General features: G+C 38.3%; 1 protein-coding gene and 1 long non-coding RNA gene across 9 annotated transcripts in view; one reads left to right on the forward strand and one right to left on the reverse strand.

Moving 5' to 3' along the window:
* flrt2 (fibronectin leucine rich transmembrane protein 2) overlaps nt 1–21,932 on the forward strand; it is a 69,034-nt gene that overhangs the window by 24,024 nt on the left and 23,078 nt on the right. For 3 of the 8 annotated variants that reach the window (XM_088361718.1, XM_088361715.1, XM_088361720.1), the window contains exon 1: nt 10,540–10,802. The exons of 4 other annotated variants lie outside the window; for them this stretch is intronic. The gene's annotated coding sequence lies outside the window, so the exon portion shown is untranslated. Of the gene's footprint in view, nt 1–10,539; nt 10,803–21,932 lie in introns of those variants that run through there. One more of the 8 variants, XM_088361716.1, reaches the window with a different exon arrangement.
* Nucleotides 9,184–11,273, reverse strand: LOC148381714 (uncharacterized). Its single transcript, XR_015854367.1, has 3 exons — nt 11,120–11,273; nt 10,531–10,826; nt 9,184–9,666 (listed from the first exon to the last, which is right to left on the reverse strand). It is a non-coding gene; the product is annotated as an uncharacterized LOC148381714 (long non-coding RNA).

The raw sequence follows: 21,932 nt of genomic DNA on the forward strand, positions 1-21,932 counted from the left end.
CTCTTAGCAACAGTGGGATGAAGTCGGTGGGTGGGAATGGGTCGGTGAAGTCACTCCTTCCATTATACAGTAAAATAAATATAGTAAATGTTCATTTAAACAATTATATTGATTAATTAGCATTATTTAATTGGTCATATTAGTTTGTAGGTCCATTTTCGACCTGTACCACTCGATCAAATACTCAAATTACTTATTTTTGAGTTATTAAATATATAAGCATTTTTTAAAGCAAATGTATTCAACTGTATTTAAATATTATCTGTAGATATAAAAAATAGTCTGAAATCACAATAATTATGCGACCTATCTTTGTGACAGCATTTATTTTTTAATTTTTTTAATTTTGCCTCTTCTATTTGTAAATGTTATTTACTTCTTTATGTATGTATTTATCTTTGTAACGGCGTTTATTTTTAAAAAAAAATAATTTTGCTTCTTCGATTTGTAAATGTCATTTACTACTTTATGTATTTATTTATTTATTCATTACATAATAGGTGTATTAAAATCATTGGCATTGAGTCGCATTGATTTAAATGCCGACATGAGAGAGTTTTGTCCATTTTTTTTGATGATGATTTAGTTTAGCACAAACTGATCAATAAATGATCATCTTTTAATATTCTTTATTTTCTATGGTGTTTTTGCAACGCCCCATCAGAAGTGTGATAATCCTTAATCCACTAAATGAACAAAGTGAACCTGACTGGTGAGATCTGCAAATGACAAGTGACATGAAATGCATTCATAGCATATGCACATGAAATTGACAACCGTGATTGGCTTATTAGACACAGCCATCTCTCAAGACTAACATGGGTGCATCACGATGGTGCCACGGGGCAGCATTCATTCGTGTCAAAGCAGCAATAGTGAATCAGTCGGCCAAATTCTCATCTTCTGCACTTAACAGGATTGTTCAGTCACAAATTCTGCACTGATCTCATTGGAAGTTATGCTAATCCTTTTATAAAGTGTGGCAATTACATTAGCGTTAGACAGTGAGTGACATTTATTGTGACAAATTTGACGACCCGATAGCTGATTGTTGTTTATTGGAAAGATAATCCAAATTGTTTTCCTTTAAATTGAGTTTTCATTTGGAGATGTCGGCCAGAATAACCTGGACTATGTCGCTTGCTCCGATGAAGAGATCCAATCCGTTGCCAAGTCGTGCTCTAGGCAGGTAGCACTAAATTTTCGTTTGTCTGACCTTGCTCGGTTTCACGCCAGCAGCTGCTCGGCTTGTCAGGCTTTTCTCTTGGTGCCCTGGTGGCAGCTGAGGAGCCATTTTGGCGCCTGATGTATTCAACAGCTGGTGGTGCTGGTGGAGGAGAGGAGAAGGGGGAAGGGGGGGTGGCATGAGGTCGTGTGTCGATCGAGCCGTGAAAAAACGGGACATGGAGCGTTATGGACGACAGGCACCCTGCCAAATGGCAAAATAATGTTTGAAAGAAAAAACAGGCCCTTCACAGGCATTGGTCTTCTGAGATCTGGATCTGACCTAAAATCACATTTCGGCTGCAGTTTAAAGATCCCCATCTGCATTCAAGCCACTGTGTAATGTGGCCTCTCTCTCTCTATCTCTTTTTTAACCTGAACAGGAAAAAGCTGGCTTTAGTTTACAGAACAGTTCCCCCCCTGAGCATTTTTCAGTTTTTCTCACTGCAATGTGGGAGATGAATTATAATAATTAAAAAGCAGATGGTACCTGATGCATCCCTTTCATGTGTTTAGGCTAAGTTAAGTAGTCCTGCAATGTTAGCATAGCATTAGCATTTTATCGGGGTTAACATAAGTCTACCATGTTTTCTGGACTATAAGGCGCACCTTCACTAAATGGCCAATTTTAAAACTTTGTCCTTATATAAGGTGCACTGGACTATAAGGCGCACCATTAATGCATCATGTCAGATTTTGAATCCAAATCAAATCATTCTCTATTTTATCTTTTTTTATTTCAAGTTCAGACGCAACAAATTGCTTTATAATCACAAAATAATGATCCATAGTCTTTTTGATTCATGATTCATAGTCTTTAGCGGGACACTTATGATTGATTTCATGACACAATGCTTCAGGCCAGTTTAAATTGAGGAATTTGGTCCATGTAAAAGGCGCACCGGACTATAAGGAGCACTGCCGGCTTTTGAGAAAATTTTAAGTTTTTAGTTGCGCCTTATAGTCCGGAAAATACGGTAATTCAAATTATAAATACACTTTACCTCCTATATTTTGCCTTGCTGAAATTAGCCCATTTTGAGAGGACAATCCCACCATTAAAAGGTTTAGAATTGCCCTTCGACACCACATGATAGCACCAAAGTGCTACTTTTATATTAAACATGAATTTGGCAAATATGGTGTTAATTTTTAAGTATATCTACAAATAGATGAATTTGCGATAAGTGTAACGCTTGAGGGGCTTTCGAGGTTCCGTTGGATTAAGAATGGAGGATGATTTTAGAGAGGTGGATAACATTTTAATCCTCATAGCGACTTGCACTTGCAAATTCAGATGCTTCACGTGTACTTTGAGGTAAGGGGAAGTTGTTTTTCCCAGTGTCAGTCATCCTCCCTCTTGAGAAAGAATGTACTGTATCCACCACTCCCTTTATGTTTTGCTCAATTCACTACCTGCTACGTGCGCTATCTGGGGTTACTTTCCGTTCTGACAAATTATGTGCACTCTACACTGTGTACTGCCTATCGCGTGTGTGTGTGTGTTTTTCGGAGCGTCTGTAGAGATGACAAGGCAGCTGAATAAATGAAGAGAGAAACATTTGAACAGGACACACCAGGTGGATGGAAAGCATCCAAAACACACTGAGATGAATCAGGCTGTCAGCTTTTGATACCGATTTTTTTTTTACCCCCATCTCTGTTCCATTTTTTTTCTCTAACCTCTCTGTAAACCCTTTTAATTAAAGCGACGTCATTGCATGTATTTTATTAAAACAAATTGTATAATTAAAAATCTGTAAGCTTCTCATGGAAGTTATGCAGAAGAGGTTTTGAGCGGACATGATTTATTTATTGATTTATTTATTTGGGTTTGTTTGGATATCTGATCAAGTCCAATATATTTCTTCTCCCATCTCCTGAGGGAAATAAGTGGCTATTTTGAAACTAAATGCTCCACATGTCAAATGCGTGATCGATGACATGAGATTTAAACCAATAAGGCAATGGAGCTGTGGGCGGTAAAATCCAAACCATGACACGGAACTGATAAAGTCAACAAAACTCCACAGCCGGAAACCAATTATTTTTTGTCTTTGATATACAAAATGCTTTCTTTTTTTTTTTCCCCGAATCCTATTTTTGTGATCTTGGCCGAAGTAATTGGTTGATGTAAGTAACATGAGCACAACAAGCAGCCACGAGACAACGGCAATCAGACAATCAAGGGAGTTGAGGTCAAGAAATTATGCAAGAACAAAAAGATTATAATTTACTAGAGGTTGTTTACCAAGGCTCATAATGTAAATGCTATCAGATGAATTAACGCTAATGTTTTTTTTTTTTTGGTATCCATCCCATCTCACTCATTACGGAACCATAAAAGCTTTGACCAGTATTTTTCTAAAAGTTACCACACGAACCTCAAGAAAGACTATTTTTGCCATGGTATTAAATAGCCACCCTCTGGTGCACCCTGGGTGCCCTAATGAATATTTCAGCAGGTCAAAATGGATATTATTCCCAAGTGATGCATCTTGGCATAAGCTGCAGGGCTCATGGAGGGTACAGAGACCGTGTCTTGGTGTGCTGCACAAGTCTTGGGCCACCATGACATTTCTATTTTGTCCACAGCCATTTTGACATGGCATAACACTAAAGAGGAGGACATATACTCATAACATTCAAGGACAATCATTTCTAGTTTGAGTTATACAATTTAAAACCGGTGGTGGGCATTATTCGATCAATTTAACCCTTGTGTGGTGCTCGGGTCTGTGGGACCCGTTTTCATTTTTTTATTAAAAGAAAAATGATACAATGAATTAATTTTCAAACTGAGACTCACTGACTTTGGCTCATTTTGTGTGAATAACATATATCAGAATACATATGTTATAAATATAAACATCTGTTTAGTATTTTAACATAAAAGTGTTTGATTGTGAGGCATTAAAAGCCAGAAAATCCAACGGGTCCAGCAGACCCACAAACGCTGGCTGAGTAACAACAATATGAACATTACACAAGGGTGTTTGAGTTGATGCAAATTGTGCCAGCAAGGGTTATTTTGGTTTTATCTTAGCAAGAATGACAATGCTATCTTCGCAAGAACGACAATGCTAGCACATCACATGCTAGGAGAATCCCATGGTCAATAGAGACATCACATAACATGTCAGAAGGTAATCCCCCCCTGTACAATAATGCTAACTCATTTGAGCCCTCTCTTCCCGCAATTACAAAGCAGAGTGCGAGAGTTTCCGAGAACTAGTCATCACGCTAATCTGTTGACATAAATCATACGTGAAACAGCTTAATCCCCTTGAGTCGAGACAATGTTTTACAGCAAAATATACATTTTTATTATATCTGTTTCCAGGAGCCTTTGCATAATGAACTGAAAACCATTTTCGAAATGATCGCACAAAACGTGTTAAATGGTGTGGCTAATTTCAATTCATACAAGCCACATTTTATATTTGCGAGGCACCATTATCCTTGCTTGCTTGCCATTCCCAAGCACCACTTTGACTACAACTACAAAGAGAAGGCAAGCTTGACTCATTTCTTTTTTGCCCATTTGCAGCAAAACATGTTATCAAGGAGTATCCATCTCTTTTGATCTCCATCCGCTTTCGTCAGACTTTGAACGGGTAGCATAAATGATATTCCATGCATCTGGAAGAGTGTAATAAGATGGCACTTGCCGCTAAAGACATTTACAAAGTAAGCGAGGGCTCCTTTCTAATACCGCAAATGTTTGCTGCTACTTCTGCTCTGGTACCTTTTTAAAGAATCATCACCAGCTTCGTCATGGTCGTGTGGGCTCATGGTTGTGGTTATAAAATGAAAATGGATGGAAATTCTGGAGCAGGACTTGGGTAATGTTTAGACAGCAGCGAGAAAAAAGTAGACTGATAGTTTTCGATAAAATTTGAGAAAAAGTTGAATTTTTTATATATTTTTTTTAATGGTACACTAGATACTGGTTGCGAATTGTTAAAAAATCATTAAATTGCAAATTGCTCTTCTTTAGAAGCAAATGCTGACAACGCACTACCACTGCTGCTTTACAGGCAGCAATTTATAAAAGCTCCTCTTGAAATGATCCATAAAATAATTTTAAAAGTCACGTTGGAATTGTGGCTAAAGGATTTGGTGGAGTTCACTGCGATGACAGCTTTTTTCAAGTATCTCAGCCACAAGAAAGTTTCCTCAGTTAATATGTTCAATGATGGAAAATAAAATGTGTAACTTTTTTTTATGCTTGCGATTATTTTGGAGAAGTTGGCATGTCTTGAACTTCTCACACCACTTTTATAAGATTTATTTGGTAGTTCATTGTGACTTTATATTTGCTAGCCCGCAGCTTTTTTTTGTTAAATGGCGGTATTACGACCAATCAGTGATGATGTATATAACCATCAGCAGTCAGGCCATGAAAGAAGGTTGCACTTGAGAACAGGAACAGAAGCGATAGCCATAGCAGAGAATAAGAATTCTATTTTCAAGCCTCACTGAAATTACCGTAAGTTTTGGACTATAAGCCGCACCGGATATAAGCCGCACCAGCTAAAATTTGTGATTCAAGGTTCAAAATTTGAGAAAAAAGTAGCAGCTTATAGTCCAAAATTTACGACGAGTAAGCGGAAAGATGCTAATTCTTGATTGTGCTAACAGGCAAAAACGGACTTCTAAAGGAATGAAAGGAACATTTGGAGCAATACTACATTGTCCTAAAGGTTAGACACGTTTCCTCAATTTAGAAGTTTCATTTTGACTTTTAAATTGTTTTTAAATTGTAATGAGGCTGCGATAAACGAAACGCGAAGTAGCAAGGATCACTATTTATTTACAAAGTTGTATTTTGTACTGCCTGTTGGCTAACCCTTACCAACTTTTATAATAATTTACAATCTTCAGGGAGTGACGATTGCTAAGTGTGACAAAACTCCAAACTTTCCTTGACAATGTTTTGCTGTTTCGAGTGAAATCACTCAACGGGTTTTAAAGTCAGTGCCACGAAAGTGACACATTCATTCCCTCATGCCACGAACGCTACATTTACTATTATCTTGTTCACCATGGTTATGCAAAAGAACAACCTTGCTTTTCACATCTGTCTTATTTAGTTTAGCTGAATTCAACCAGTTTGTTTGGGCAGGTGTGAACACTGATCACGGTCGGCGCATACCAAAATGAATGACCCGAGACCTTGAGAGGTGGTCTCTGTCTGACAACAAACAAATGCTTTGACGGTATGAATGAGCCCACTCTCATATATATAGACAATAACTGGCTGGAATCATAAAAAAAAAAAATCCATAAATTATCTCCAGGAAGGTTGTCTTCCAATGGGCCATAGAATCTTACTCGCATTGACAGAACCCGACCAAGGCTGATGAAGTGCCAATAAATTTCCAGCCCAGTTACAAATTGACTACTCGTCGATGGTAGTGAATGATTTAAATATTTGTCCAACGATAAGATAAATATTTTTCTTTTCACGGAGCATGGAATATATCTAGGATAGCGCATGATTGGACTGGACTGGGTGTGTTACGTGGTGCCTGGTACTGGAGATCATCAAAACCATTTTCACTTGTGAGCCGGTTTATGTTGTAGCTGTGCCATATGTGCTAGCCAGGAAATGGACTGTATTAATAAGGTTAAGAGCATGCCATGTCTCCAGTGACTTATGGTTTATGTAAACCAATGTGAAGCTGCATTGTTGACAGGCAAATAAAGTCAAACTGGAGGAAAGATGGAAAGAAAAACATTCTCAAGGCGGCCTCTCAGGAGGAAAGGGACCAACTGGTTTTCAGGCTCGGCCGCTGGGGAGGTTTTGTATTAAGCAAGCGAGTGCGTGAATTCCAGGTGTTGTTTTTAATTGGCAATTCGGCGTGCAATAAAGCATTTCACGTCCTTTCTCTTGTAAAGTGCTTTCATTCCAGCTCCAAATGATGTAATTACCCTGCTGTCCCTGGCGAGAGGGCAGGCGAGAGTGTACAGACGTTTGCTCTCAACGAGAAGTCGGGTGAAGGCTTTACTGAATGTGTTTTCACTTAAGAATAAAAACACTATAAAGCGACATGTTCGCTCAGCCAATAAAGGTGCACTTTAATTTTTATTTCGTGACTCCCTTGCTTTAGCAGTGACAAGAAAACAGGAAAATAAAATGGTGATTTTGATGCACGTTTGGACGATGATTATTCTTTTGTTTCACAGTTTGACTTTTAAACACTTTGGAAAATAAACACGCCAATATATTGGTAATGGCACCTTCACGTGATTTACCGTATTTTCCGCACTATAAGGCGTGCCGGATTATAAGGTGCACCTTCAATGAGTGGCCCATTTTAAAATTTTGGGTCATATATAAAACGCACCGGATTATAAGGCGCATAGAATAAATAACTCAACGTGGCTCAAACGTTAATCATCATCATCATCATCATCATCATTGGTTTAAAGTCCGTTTTCTAGGCGCCGCTGGGTTGGACTGGGTTCTTGATATGGCTTTTTTCCACCGGGAACGGTCCATGGCCAAGCACTCACAATATAGTAACACTCGGAATAGTGAAAACGATAACAATATATCAATAACTGAACGTTGCTGAAACGTTAATATCACACAACACACAAAATAAACATGTAAAGCTTTAATAAGTTAGTCCTCATCCACGAATCCATATTGGTCCATATATAAGGCGCACTTGAGAAAATTGGAGCTTTTTAGGTGCACCTTATAGTGCGGAAAATACGGTACTGTATTTTCCGACTGGATACAATTACAAATATGCTAATGATGTTAACTACCCCACTGACAGATCTTATCATTCAGTATTTTGTGCAAAATTCCTTCGTTTAGCTGGTGTTGACTTCCCCACGAGACCCCAAAGGTCAAAACCGATGCCAAGTGTTGGTCGGCGAAGCGTGCGGGGGACGTGTAACAGTAACCTGCGGTCGCTCGACCGAAGCGGATCTCATGATCCACCTGAGAGTTTTGGAAACCTCAAGAACAAGTTCAGCCTGTCAGTTCATGATACGTAACAAAAACTCAATCCGAAGAGAAATTCCACAGCAGTCGTATGAACAAATAACGAAAGGAAGTAAGGGACTTCTTCCTGGGGCTTACCTGGCCGGGATTTTCTATATCAAACCAGCCCCGATGTCTGTCATGGTTCCAGGACCGCTAACATTGCCAAAACAACAACACCAAAAGCAAGCTGTTCGTTATTGCCGCTGTTCCCATGGGAACAAGCCTTCAGAGAGTTTGTTAACATACTCGCCTGTACTCATCGTGCAAACACGACACATCCTGTATTTTTTTTTATTTTCTCTTCGGGAACCAAGACCTCATACAGAACCGTGTTAGCCGTGCAAGCAATCAGTTGGCACCAATTTTGAAAAGTGCCACAAGGGGAAAAACGGATCTGAATTCCTGAGATTTGGCTCGCAAGTTTCATTCACACGCTTCCTGTCTTAATAAAGACCACACATGCCTGGCGGCATGAGAAGAGGTGTAGTTCAAAAGAAGAGTGGAGAAACAATTACATATCATAGAATTCCTCCATGTTTTGACTTCCTATGGCTGCTTTGACATAAATAAAGCTGTTGAGTCATTTTAAAGTACAGTGGGAAGTTTTTTTTTAGAGTTTGTGATATACTTTAAAGTCCACAGAGGCTGGTAGTGATGATCAGGAAAAGACGTTTTTTTGCGTCACAACTTTGAAGAATAATATATCATATTGAAATTTAATAAGAGGGTAATGTCAGTAGAGCGATTTGCTGGACATGGATGCCTCCGGAGATTTTGGCACATGTGGGGGGAAAATAAATAAATCACTTTGGGGGTTGCCACTTTAATGCCACACATTTTTTTAAAAACACCAAACATCAACCAAAAAATGTCTCTGGATTCAGATTTATTTTTGAGGGGCAAGCACTTCATGATGTAAAATTAAATAAATTCAACACAATGGACAAATGTGGAGCAAATAGTATGACTCATTCATTTTTTTTTAGTCTGCCAACAAGTATGTTAAATGGCGGGAAGAATAAGTTGCTCCATCTTTTCCCATTGATAGAATAAAGTTTCCATTTTGTTTTTATTTTTCCAAGTCAAACCTTTTTTCTAAAACAAAATTTTGACCATTTGCTAGTTTGTATAGTCTTCAAATATTAATCTTGTAAAAATCTCAAGCTTTGAAACAAAGATGGTCCGACTATTGCTTGACAAATAGTAATTTTACGGTTGTAAATGTGACTTAAATGGACAACTCTGATGCGTTTTGCAAAATCAAATAATCTGTGAAACATTTTAAAACATTGATATACGCAATTTAAACATTTGAAGTTCATTCCTGCTATTTGTGGCAAGACTGAGTCGAGTGGGGAGGGGGGTGGAGGATTTCATCCCATCTCATGTTCTTCTCATAACATCTCTTGTTGAGACTGCACCTTCTTTTGGAATAACTGTAGCAAAAAAAAAAGGCAGAGAAAAGGCAAAACAGACGTTCAGAGTTAATCCTTAAATGCTCACTGAACTGAAGTATGCTGAGGTCTCAAAAAATAGATGAAAAAGTCTTGTGTAACTTAACGCAGGACGTTGGCTAATCTTTTCGAATTGTGCAAGTTGCAAGAAAATGAAAATTGGGTTTAGTGATGCAGGTACGTGAATCTTACTTAAAAGGTTGAAAACTTTTGAGCCTATTTTTTCCCAAAGAATTTTCATCAATATGACACCAGTTGATGATTCCGTAGCACACGTCTGTTTGTGTATACAAAATAAAGTATGACGAGTGCTCACTTCCCAAAAGACTATTCCTTGAGGCGAACACCCGAAACGCTGAGTGAGCAATAAATCTGGCACTTAGGGGAATTCTAAGTGTCTAACTATTTCTCAAGTCCACAGCCCCAAGTGCTGTCAAACGTACTTTGGCCCCACGACATCCGCTGTCTGTGACCCCTTTAACTCCTGTTTTGTTCTGAGCACTGCAGGCCCCTCCGACTCCCCCCTCCCTCACCCGCCCCGACCCCCAGCACAAAACGACCCTACAAGGCTGACACCCCATGAGACAGACCCCTCTTGACTATGTTCCTCCACACTATCCTTGTAACCTTTAACCCCGGCAGCACCTCTACCTCTCTGTGTGGCTGCCCCTTGCATTCCAGTCGAACTCTGAAACATGAACCCACGGTGAGCTCATCGCAAGCCCGCACATTTTCAGGAGTTAGATGATACAAAAAAAAATGTAGAAGAGAAAATAGTGAGGCAAAAAAAAGGGGAGAGGCTGGTGTAGGACAGGTCTGGAACTGGTTCTGTTTGTGTCTACTCACCAAGGCACCTCAGGGGTTAAGTTACATGAGAGACAGCGAGGAGGAAGGGGAAGAAGCCGTCTTTGCGTGTTGTCTGTCTCCTTTTCCTTCCAGGGCCTGACTTGACTGCTATCTTCATTTTTCCACGCTAGCAAACCAGCCGACCTCCCCATATGTGCTTAAAATTTAACGACCTCGTATGTGGGGAGTAGTCCCGGGATGCGAGGGTGACCTGGCAAAGCTTATGTTTGCCACGCTTCTTCTCTGCTATGACCACAAGTTGTCCAAAGATGGTAAGTGTCCCATCTTTAAAATGTCTTGCAGTGTGTATGAAAAGAAACAGGCCACAATTTAGATGAAATGAAAATCTTTGATTGACAGATTATATAGACAAAGTTTTACGGTAATGACAGTAATTTTGTGACAAAACTTTTGACTCAAGTCGTAAAATAAGGAAACCAAAATGCTTATAAATATATTTTTGTGTCAATCAAACTTTTTATCTCTGTAATGGAATATTGATCCCTCTTTTCAAATGCATCTCATTAGACTCCGCAATTGGTTTATAACTTGCATGCAAATGAATTGTCTAAATGAATCTTTCCGGTACCTGATAGAGAATCTTTCTAATCCTCATTGCGTTCCATCTCAGGATCTATATTGATGAGTGTTCCCGCTTAATCACAGCACACATAATTAAACCAATCAGTCTCACTCTCCTGCTGAGTTTGGAGGATGTCTGAAGAAAGTGTGCAAAGTTGAAAGAGAAAGAGAGAGCTGAAAGCTCGTGTGGATGCTTCAAAGTGGGACCTTTTTTATTTCATGCATTATTCATGATTGCCTTGTTTCTTTCCTGCTCCTTGCCTTGTTGTTTAGTGACCCGCTGCACTTGTCTTGTCAACCTTCCGCTTGACGTCTCTCTGAAGCTCGCTTTAAAACACTTACTGATGATTTTAATAAGTGGCCTAAAATATAAAAGGTTGAGCACACATTTTTTTTTTCTTTTACAAGACGTAAGAGAATACTCGCATCCTTTCATGGTGGTTATCAACAATGGAAAAAAAATAATCCGGAGGGATTTCAAGTTTAGATTCATAAATCTGCCATCAACTCTCAGCGTGAAAAGCAATTTCAGGTAATTGCGATGCATTTTCACGCTATAACTTTAAAAATGTCTGGGGTGAAACAGCAGCAATTATCTTGCAATGGTCTCATTATTTAAATGGGTGTGAAGTGCTCCATTGCTCTTGCAGGTAAACACACAATTCTTCTCGGGGAAAATAACAACGCGCCTGTGATCAAAAGCTTTTTTTTTTTTTTGCCGGCAAGAGGTGGCCCAATAACCTCCATTTACAAAACCTATTCACTTACCAGCAACCCACCAATGGACATGATTAATGAGTAAACATTACAGTGTACAGGGAATAGCAACGGCTAACGTTATCATTATGATCACATGACCCGCCAGTTCCTTAATGAATGCATTGAGGTCACTGAGGGTTTTTTATGGCTTTGGCTTTTAGCTAGTTAATGCCTTCTCATAAAAAAACACAATGAAAAATAATTGGAAAAACATTATTAGAAAAATAGATCATGAGCAAAAAGCAAGCTGTGAGTTTTTTTTTTCCTCAACATATTCCTATTAAATGAGATCAAGCATCATCTAACCTGTTGAGTGAAGCTAATGTTTGTGTGAATGATGCTTTATTGAAATTTATATACTAGATTGTGATGGTAGCTGCAGTCCAGTCTCTCATTAAGTCATTATTTTTCACTAATTAGCAGTTTAATTGAAATTGCTGATCTAATTTGAAAGGTCTGCCCCACTAAGAATCTTTGATGCATTGGTTGAATGTTTAGCTTTAATTAAGTATCTGTAATGTTTTTCAAATAGGCATGTGAAGTCATTTGAAGCGTCAAATTAGGCTTTTTAGAAAATACTCTGTAAGTCCCCCCCCCCCGAAAAAAACCTGTTCTGCATGAAGATGAATAATTTGATAAAAAAAAGAAAAAAATACAACAAAGTGGGTCTTTGTTCTAACTTGACATGGAATGCTAGTTAAAGATCGCAAGAGAAGACGATCTGGAATTTAGAATTCTGTTATTTTGCGTACCTTTTGAATTATTCATTTTTTTGGATCTCCTTCCAGTAGACTGAAATTGATCAGTCTGCTTGGAGGATATTTAATCAATCCATGATTTAGCCCAAAGCTGAAATAGTTTGGAATCAGCTAAAGTCTGAATGCATGAATCAGACATTGTCTGACGCTGGACATGACCCGAAGACCGTGCTCAGACATGTAGTCAGGGAACAGGAGAGTGGTGAACAAGCAGAGGAGTATTGCAAGGGTGAGGAGGGGGTGACTGGTTGGGTTAGAAACGGGTCCCAAGCCAACTGGGGGGGACCCAGCACAAGGAGAAGCTTGTTCTCATTTTTTTTTCTCTACGTGTACCACAAGGGTTTAGAAAAAAAAAATCTGAAATACCAACAATAAGTTAATTATAGGCAAACGGGAGAATGAGGGTTAATTGGTATTAAATGTATGTGGAAAAAAAAAAAGTTAATATTTTATGTGCATGTATAAATATACGTGTGGAAAAGTGGTGCAGAGGCAGCAGAATTCCTCCCGCTGCTTTTAAAACAAACATAATTCAGTAGTTCCGAAAGAATGCTTTAAGTGTATATTTTAAGGAAGATAATACCTGGCTGTTTGAGTTCCAATCATTAGATTATAGTCAATTTAAACGTGAGATGAGAATAACATGTAGAAAAGATTTAAAAAAAAAGATGAAATCGAGCACCAGACTCCCCGGTTTGTGATGAATTCCACCTCCTGCTGTTTTTATTCAATAATCTTCCACTCGTGACTCGTTTGTGATTATCCGTCTGTGGTAGTACTTCTAAAATAATGAGATAATATTTACCGTGTTGGTCATTAATCAGATTCTCCGAGTCACATCTCTGACATGCGGGTCACAGTACATTAGCGATGACAAATACACTCCAGCTCATCACCAAAATTTGAAAAGACTAATCAACAATTCTAATCTTCCGATCCCATTCTGACTTCTGTATTTTTTCTCCAACAATTCTGACTTTATAAAAACAAGCATTTTCTTGAAGACACGAAAATGGCACGTTTCACTTTTACTAACGTGGCAGGTAATCAAACACTGGGTGGCCAAAGGAGGAAATTATTCATGCATATTTCTGAGCTGATTTCCAATCTAATGAAACGACAACAAACATTTTCAAATGACTTCCTTAGCTATTCGTGCTGATTTTACTGACGTATTTGTTGCGGGTTTTCAAACACAGATTTAGAAGCGGTTGATTGAGGAGGTGGAAACAATGCACAGCTTGACAACTAGTCAATACCTCATAATGAAACATCAAGTGGGACTTTGATTTCTTCATATTTATATATATATAAATATATAAAGTTTATTGAACGTACCTGCAAACCTGTTCGAACGCGTACTCGCAAATATGCTTGAACGTACTTGCGAATATTTCTGAACATACCGTATTTTCCGCACTATAAGGCGCACCGGATTATAAGGCGCACCTTCAATGAATGGCCCATTTTAAAACTTTGTCCATATACTATAAGATATTTACATTTGGCCCGCGGGCCGGACTTTGGACACGCCTGCTGTAGTGGCTCAATATTGGTCTATATATAAGGCGCACCTGATTATAAGGCGCACTGTCGGCTTTTGAGAAAACTGGAGGTTTTTAGGTGCGCCTTATAGTGCGGAAAATACGGTACTTGTAGGCTACACACAGGATTGACTTAATTGGGCATACCCCCGTGGCATTATGGGAAAAACACGGACATAATAACATATTTGCGAGTATGTTCAAATGTATTTGTAAGTAATTGCGAGTACTTTGGAATGTATTTATTTGCCAGTCAAGATTTACCACATTTGCAGTTCCGCACTTCTGTAGCACATAGAAACTAATTATAGATATTGGAAAAAAAGCACGTTAAATGAGTCTGAGTCGATCTACTGTTACACTGTAAAAACAATCGACATCTTAAGTGAACTCCTTTCGGTTGACTAAACGGTTCTGTTTGCAGAGCTGCAATTAGACCCAAGTTAAACTTAAGTTGTTTGGCTTGCGGATCATTTTAGTCTCAATGCAAGGGACTTTACTGACATGATTAACCCGTAGGTGAGCACTCAGTCAGTTATTCCTCATGTCTCCGGGTCTGTGAGGCCCGACAGCGCCGTGGAAATTATGGGGTATTGTATGAACGGCAAGGACTGCGAGTTTGAACAATCTGGTCATTTGCCATCACATCTGGACTATGAAAGAGGTCTTATTATGGATCCCGCTGCTATTCTTGGCAAACCACGCCCTGCATACCGTGCAAGTTCTAAGACTGGCTGGACTTTAGCAAGCTTAGCTTCTTCATTGCGAGGAGATAAGTTATTTATCAGGCAGCTAGTTTTGTTTTGAATGATTTAACAGGCATGGTGTTTTTGAATATCTAGGGGGGGCGTTGATACAGAACTACATTACAGTTACCATAATTCCACAAACCTTTCCCAAAATGATTACAGTAGTTTTTTGAAAGCATTTTGTGAAGTACTAGGCACTGTTTGACGATGTAGGTTTGACATGGAAGTTTTATAGGCTGCGAGCGAGGCCATTCGTGTTTGCTTTGGAACCTTCTGAAAGAGGCCCAACAAGCCCTGGTGAACTCTATCCAGACCAGCTGCCAGCAGGAGTACAGCAGAGACTAACTCGTTGATTTTCAGCTCCAACCACACTGAACCTTTAGCCGACTCCATGATGCCGACACATTTTTAATTCCGCACAGGTCTCCGTCCTCCTTCACACCTCATGAAAACACGATTTTTCTCTCAAATCTTTTTTTTTTTTAAATTGTCATTTACAAGAAAACTTCGAAGGCTGTCAGAATTACCGCGGTGGTACTAATGTATTTAGTGACTCACGTTACCATGTTTCCAGAACATTGATTGGATTAGACTAAGATTGAAGATGTATCCTCTCACACGTTCACATCAAAGCATAGGAAGCCTCCGAGACGAGGAGGATTATTTTGTACAAACATGTTTCATGTTGCAGCAGCGGTGCTCGAGTTTTTTCTTTGAGTTTTTCACGATTTTACTTGTCATCATTTTGCTTGCTGGTCGCCAGTTATCCAAGAGATAAATCATTAAGCGGTCGTTTTATTTCTAACATTCCAAATGTGCAAGATTCACATTTGCAAGGTCTGAAAAAAAAAAAGTCATCCGATCTGGAGAATGTTCTTTGTGCTGCAGTTATGATTTCATCGTCATGTGTTCTGCGTTATATCCTGTGAGTGACGTAAAGGACAGTTAAAAATCAGATTTAGATACGTAGGCTGAGTCGGAAATTTGATTTGAATCAGATTTCACACCACCTACAGCATAACTCGCAGTTATTTCTTGCCATAGAACTTGATAGAAAAAGTATCTGATTCCAATCTGGATCATCTAAAATCCATTTTATCAATGTAAACATAAGAAATATTAGTCATTTTTACTCTTTCCTCTAGTTAATCCACTCAGTCTGGCCTTTACTTGACACGCTCTTCCTCACCAGACAGTATGACATCATCTTTTTTAGTTACTGTTGCAATATCCAAACAAAACGACAACTTCATTTTTAAACTAAACATCACAAAGGCATTATGCAACTCCCTGGACTTCCTGTTTCTTTTGTATTTTTTTTTTTTATTACGCTTCATATTTAAAAAGCCTTCAGGATGATATCAAAAAATGAAATAGTCTTGGGGCACAATATAATTTTATTTCTTATATAACACTTTAGTACAAAGTGCTACTTTATTTATATCTGATACAATTGTCAGTCAAAATGACGGTTTTTTTTTTCCCTCTGTGTGTGGTCGTGTCTATTCCTTGTGCATCAAGACTTTGGCACGCTACACCCTTATTTTATTACACGTCACTCGCTTATTTGCTTGCTATCAGGTGCACGCTGAATGATGCATTCCTCTCGTCTCTAAAGATTCACAGTAATTATACAGTAATTGCTTGTCCGACTTCTCCGCCCACCCACTCACTCTTTTTGTACCCACTGAACTTAGCTGAAACAATAAAAAAAAAAAAATATTCTACCCAGTGGCAACACATTTTGACAAAAACCAAAATTTTTCAAAATAATCACCACGATATTTATGCAGAAAGGGATAATCTTCCCCAGGTGGTATACAGTTTTCGCTTTGTTTTAGGAAAAATAAGCTTTCTTGACGGAACATAGCCACAGGCAAGTATCCAGCTGAACCACATTCCACTTTCACATGACCTTCTCGTAGACCTGGCCTGGAGCAGGAACGACGCTGTTCATTTTTTTGGCCACACCTACTTCCCATTTGACTGGCCTAGATTATTTAAGACCTATTGTTTTCTCTTTCTGCCTTCTCATCCGTTTACAAGCTTGAATCTATTCCACCGGGAAAGCTATTGTCCAGTCAATTTCATTTATGTGCATTTATGGCTTTATTTACAAGGGTAGAAACATCTCCAATCTGTGTGGGCCTTTTGAAAAATCCTTTCTGGTGTCGGGCAAAAGATGAATATGGTTTGTGCATGAGCATGTCTTGTGTTTGGTCAGGGTTAATGACAGGAATTAATCAGGTCATGCCCAAACTAGAGCAAATAGCAATTAATCATTTAAAGCCCCACACATTTATTATGTTTGTATTCATTATGTAAACACTAAGTCATGATTATATTCTTGTTGCAACACCGGGAATTGGAATATATAATGAGGAAAGTTTCTTGTACAGTTTGGGTCAATGCCCGTATCAGATTTTTTTTTTCTGACTACATTAATTTATAGGAAACATGAAAGAATTTTCATGTTTTACATAATTACGTTACAATTAATTAAATTACAGTTTTTCATTTTTTTCAATTTTCATGTTTTACAAATTATGATTAGTTTTTTGTGATTTAATTAAATTATAAGTTCCATGTTTACATAATGTAAACACTAAGTCATGATTATATTCTTGTTGCAACAATTGGAATATCTAATTTTATTATATATTATATATATTATTTTATGGAATTTATCTAGTTTTATTCAAAGCCCATATCAGATTTTTTTTTTCTGACTACATCCTTTTATAGGAAACATGAAAGAATCTTTATTGAAGTGTGAGTTTGATTTATTTATTTTTTCTGGGGCAGATGACCTGTTGAAAAATTAACAAACACAAGATGCAACCATCTCGAAATCAGACGGCGACTTGTCATGAAGGGAAAAATAGACGAGGTGCTACGTGTTTGTGTTGAGAAGTCACGTTGAAATTTAATATCCCCGAACAACAATGGCAAGATAGGGCATCTGTTTGAAAATGTCACATCAGACGAAACGAGGTTTGTGCATATATATTCCCTTGTACTTTGCATCCCACCGGAAAAGCCAGGCGCTCGGTGAAAGTTGATGAGTTGTGGAGGTTTTTCATCAAAGCTCCACGTGGAAATGAAAGATAGCAAACAGAACAAAATACATACCCAACTCGGGAATCAATTATCGGTGTTCTTTGATTCAGTGGAGGTGCAAGGAAGGGATGTTTTTTTTTTTTTTTTTCCTGCAAGGGCATCTGGTGTACATTAAAGGAAGACCTGACGCCGCTTGGTGAAACATGACTCAGGGATGGATGAAGGCTTTTAGACCACTGTCTGCCTTCCCACACTGCTATTCTTTATTTGACCGTCACCCAATAAAACACGCAGGCTGTTATATGATAGCCAAAAACTCTGCAAGAAAACAAAATCTTTTAGATCTACTTTTCTATCTCTTTTGGTTTGTTTTTACTTCCTTAGGGTGTTTTCAAACTAAGTCCGGGTATTACATTTTTTAAATTAGCTGTCTGTGCAGACTATACAACAGATCGTGAAGAGAATTTTTAAATTCAGTGAACGAAGCAATATTGTAGGATTAGGAACGTGATGGAATGTAATGTAATAATAATTTAGGCTCAACAGAGACTGAATTACCTGCATCATGTGTCGAGGCCTCGTTTTGTTTCAGTCAACATTGGTGTGGGAAGGAGTCTTATTAGATCCTGGACGTGTTTTCACTTTTGCCTCCACCCCACCGGCAGCTTTTATCCAGTTATGTCTGGATGCAGCGCTCACATTTGCTCTTCTGCCGTACATAGCGCCGTAGGGAACTGATGTCCCTCATGCCACCTGCAGTTCCTGCAAACAAGGCTTGTCACTACTCAGTGTGTGATAAATGAGAAAAAAAAATACTGAAAGCAATCTGAATTACTACATCAACTGATTGATTACCGTATTTTCCGCACTATAAGGTGCACCGGATTATAAAGCGCACCTTCAATGAATGGCCCATTTTAAAACTTTGTCCATATATAAGGCGTACCGGATTAAAAGGCGCACCTTCAATGAATGGCCCATTTTAAAACTTTGTCCTTGGATAAGATATATACATTTGGCCCGCGGGCCGGACTTTGGACACGCCTGCTGTAGTGGCTCAATATTGGTCCATATATAAGGCGCACCTGATTATAAGGCGCACTGTCGACTTTTGAGAAAATTGCAGTTTTTTTTTAGGTGTGCCTTATAGTGCGGAAAATACGGTAAATATTTTGCCCTAAATTTAGGTCAAATGAGTTCAAGGGCGTTTTGATTTTCACCGTATAGGTCACACTGGAACATCTCTACTCAGACTTCCATATCTGCGTGTAAGCAGGATGTTGACACTTGTTTTTGTTTTTTTATTACATCCATATTTTGCTAACCGTGAGAAAATATGCGAGATGAGAAAGCAACTTGACACAGTGAAGTCGAGCCATATCTGCTTGTGCGTGCTCAGCTTGACAACTACTCACTGTGGCCCTGAGGACGTGTGAGAGAGAGAGAGATACAGAAATAAAACATTGTTTCCATTGCTTTACCTAATCAAATGCAAGGCGACACAACGTCTCTCTTTGAGTGTGCGCCACTATTCCGGCACAGGTTTCCATTTCAAGCCTCTGGGCAAATCAGCATTGCATTTGCTTCCGACTGTTGCTCGTTTGCAGCCAATTGGAAGATTCCAACGTGTGGGTCATTTTAGGAAGGTTTGCTCTGTGGCTTTCTCCACACAGGCTTGAAAACGTTAGGATTAGGTGTCGTTCCAAAGTAAAGAGGATTGCAAATGGTCGTATTGGGCAACTTCCTTCTGGCGTATTCTTTGAAAGTCTAATGACAAAAGCTCTTCATGAATATGGAACAAAGCACAGCATCAAATAAAATGCAATGACATCATGCTTCACTGTCAAATGGTATATATTGCCTCATATTCAATTGGTCCTCCTTGTTTTGTTGGATGTGTTTAATTAGGTAAGGGCTTTATTAAGCGATAAAATGTGAATATAGATCTAAAGAATATTTCTCAAGATATTGTTATAGGCCTCAAACTAATTTTATCGTGGGCTTGCAGTTTTGGTATTGAACTCAATGCATAATTTGTCTTTGTGGGCCACATAAAATGATTTGGTGGGCCGAATTGGGCCCCCGTGCCTTTATTTTGACACCTCTCCTGTATATTACAATGCACCCATCAATGGAAATAGTGACAAATCCTATAATGGCCTTTTGAGAACCACAACAAAATGATTTGTTATTAGCAAGAACGTTCAAATTGTATAAAAGTGCAAAATAAAGTTTTTTAAATTAGCTTGTTCACAAGCACAAATAGCAGAGCAGCCATGGGGTATTCTAGTGTTTATATCGTTTTGTTTTTTATCAAGGGGATCTCGCACTTGATCAATCAAGATTGGAGTTTGTGTGTGTATTGAAAATTCTCTCTTGAGTGGAGTTTGTTTTTCTTTACTGAAATTTCAATGGTGTTGCACCATAAAGGGGAAGAATGCAGCATTGTTTTTTTAATGATGGTGTGTTTTGTGAGTTGGGTTAGAAAGGATGAGCAGTATTGATAGAGGTGATGAACTCGGTTTAATGATGATATGTGGTGCAGCCAGTTCGAGGTTTTAAAGGGAAGCTGGGCGCAAGGAAATTGGAGTAACTGATTTTTTTTTGCCCACCGTTTTCAATTGTTTTGCACGTTTGTAAACTTACTTTTCAGATGGTAAAATCGTCCGTGACCTTTCTTTTAATTTAGCTCATTTCTGCCTTGGCTCAGTTCCACCATCTGACATGTTGCCCCAATTGGCATTACGGCATGCTCTGAGGCGTGTGGCTTTATATTAATGTTGAAATAATTGCTTAGGAAATGTGGCTTTAAAGTGTACTATTCTAGGTCTGATGAAACAAACATGGTATGACAATAGTACTGTTTGAGTGCACAAAAAAAAATACACATTACTCTTGGGGAACATTTATCTTAATGAAAACAGTCATTTGGAACTAGGAACAAAAAGCAGCAGCAGCAGCTTTTGTTTTTGGAACAAACATGAATTTACTGCCAACAAAACAATAAGGGGAAACGCATAAAATTAGACGTCTTTATACCGGAATTAGACTTCAGTCACATATGGATGTAAATCAAATGTGGATCTGACTTCTGTGTAAACTATGTACAACTCATAAACTCAATGTCAATCAAAATCAATGGTAGGCTGATGTCTAAGAAATACAGTGATTGATTATAATAATAGGAGTATCTAAACAAGCTGTGGTAAATTAATGATACTTGCTGTGAATCAATACAGTATTTTTCAGACTATAAGGTGCATTTAAAAATCAATAATGCACTTTAGAACCAGGTACACGTTATGTATGGATGTCAAATTCAAGTTGAATAAACTTTGACATGCCGTATTTTCCGGACTATAAGCCGCTACTTTTTGCACAAGCTTTAAACCCTGCGATTTATAGTCCAGTTCATCTTATCTATGGATTTTTCCTGGTTTTTATCAAAAAAAAAAAAAAAAAAGATGAATCTGGAAAACAAAACACCTGTCAAGTCATTGCAGAATGTTTGGCCACATGAAAAATGGGAAAAAGAAAATTGTGTATCTTATCCAGTACCAGGATCGAGATATTTATTATTTATCTTTTGGCAGATGTTTTTAGTCCATCTAAATTATGAAATTGGACTCACTGTTATAATACTTGGAAGCGGATTTCTTGTTGGTAAAACTAGATTTATTTAACTAGCATATTAAAAGGTCAGAAGATTTTTTCCCCCCCAGATTTTTTGCTAGATTGATTTGAATTCCATTATAAGGGGATTGCGAAATCATGGGGTCATGGTAAAAGATACATTTGAATATTTGTAATCTTTTTTTGTTTTTATACGAGTGAAGTTGTCGGGAAAGGAAGGAAGACCTCCCACTCACTTGCAAGTCTATAAAAAATAGATATCTTTGAGGTTTGATTAATAATGCAATTATATGGAATATAGGCTGTATTCAAGTATT

This window comes from Syngnathus floridae, chromosome 19 (genome assembly GCF_059516105.1).
Source record: "Syngnathus floridae isolate MCC-2025c chromosome 19, RoL_Sflo_1.0, whole genome shotgun sequence".
NCBI lineage: Eukaryota > Metazoa > Chordata > Actinopteri > Syngnathiformes > Syngnathidae > Syngnathus > Syngnathus floridae.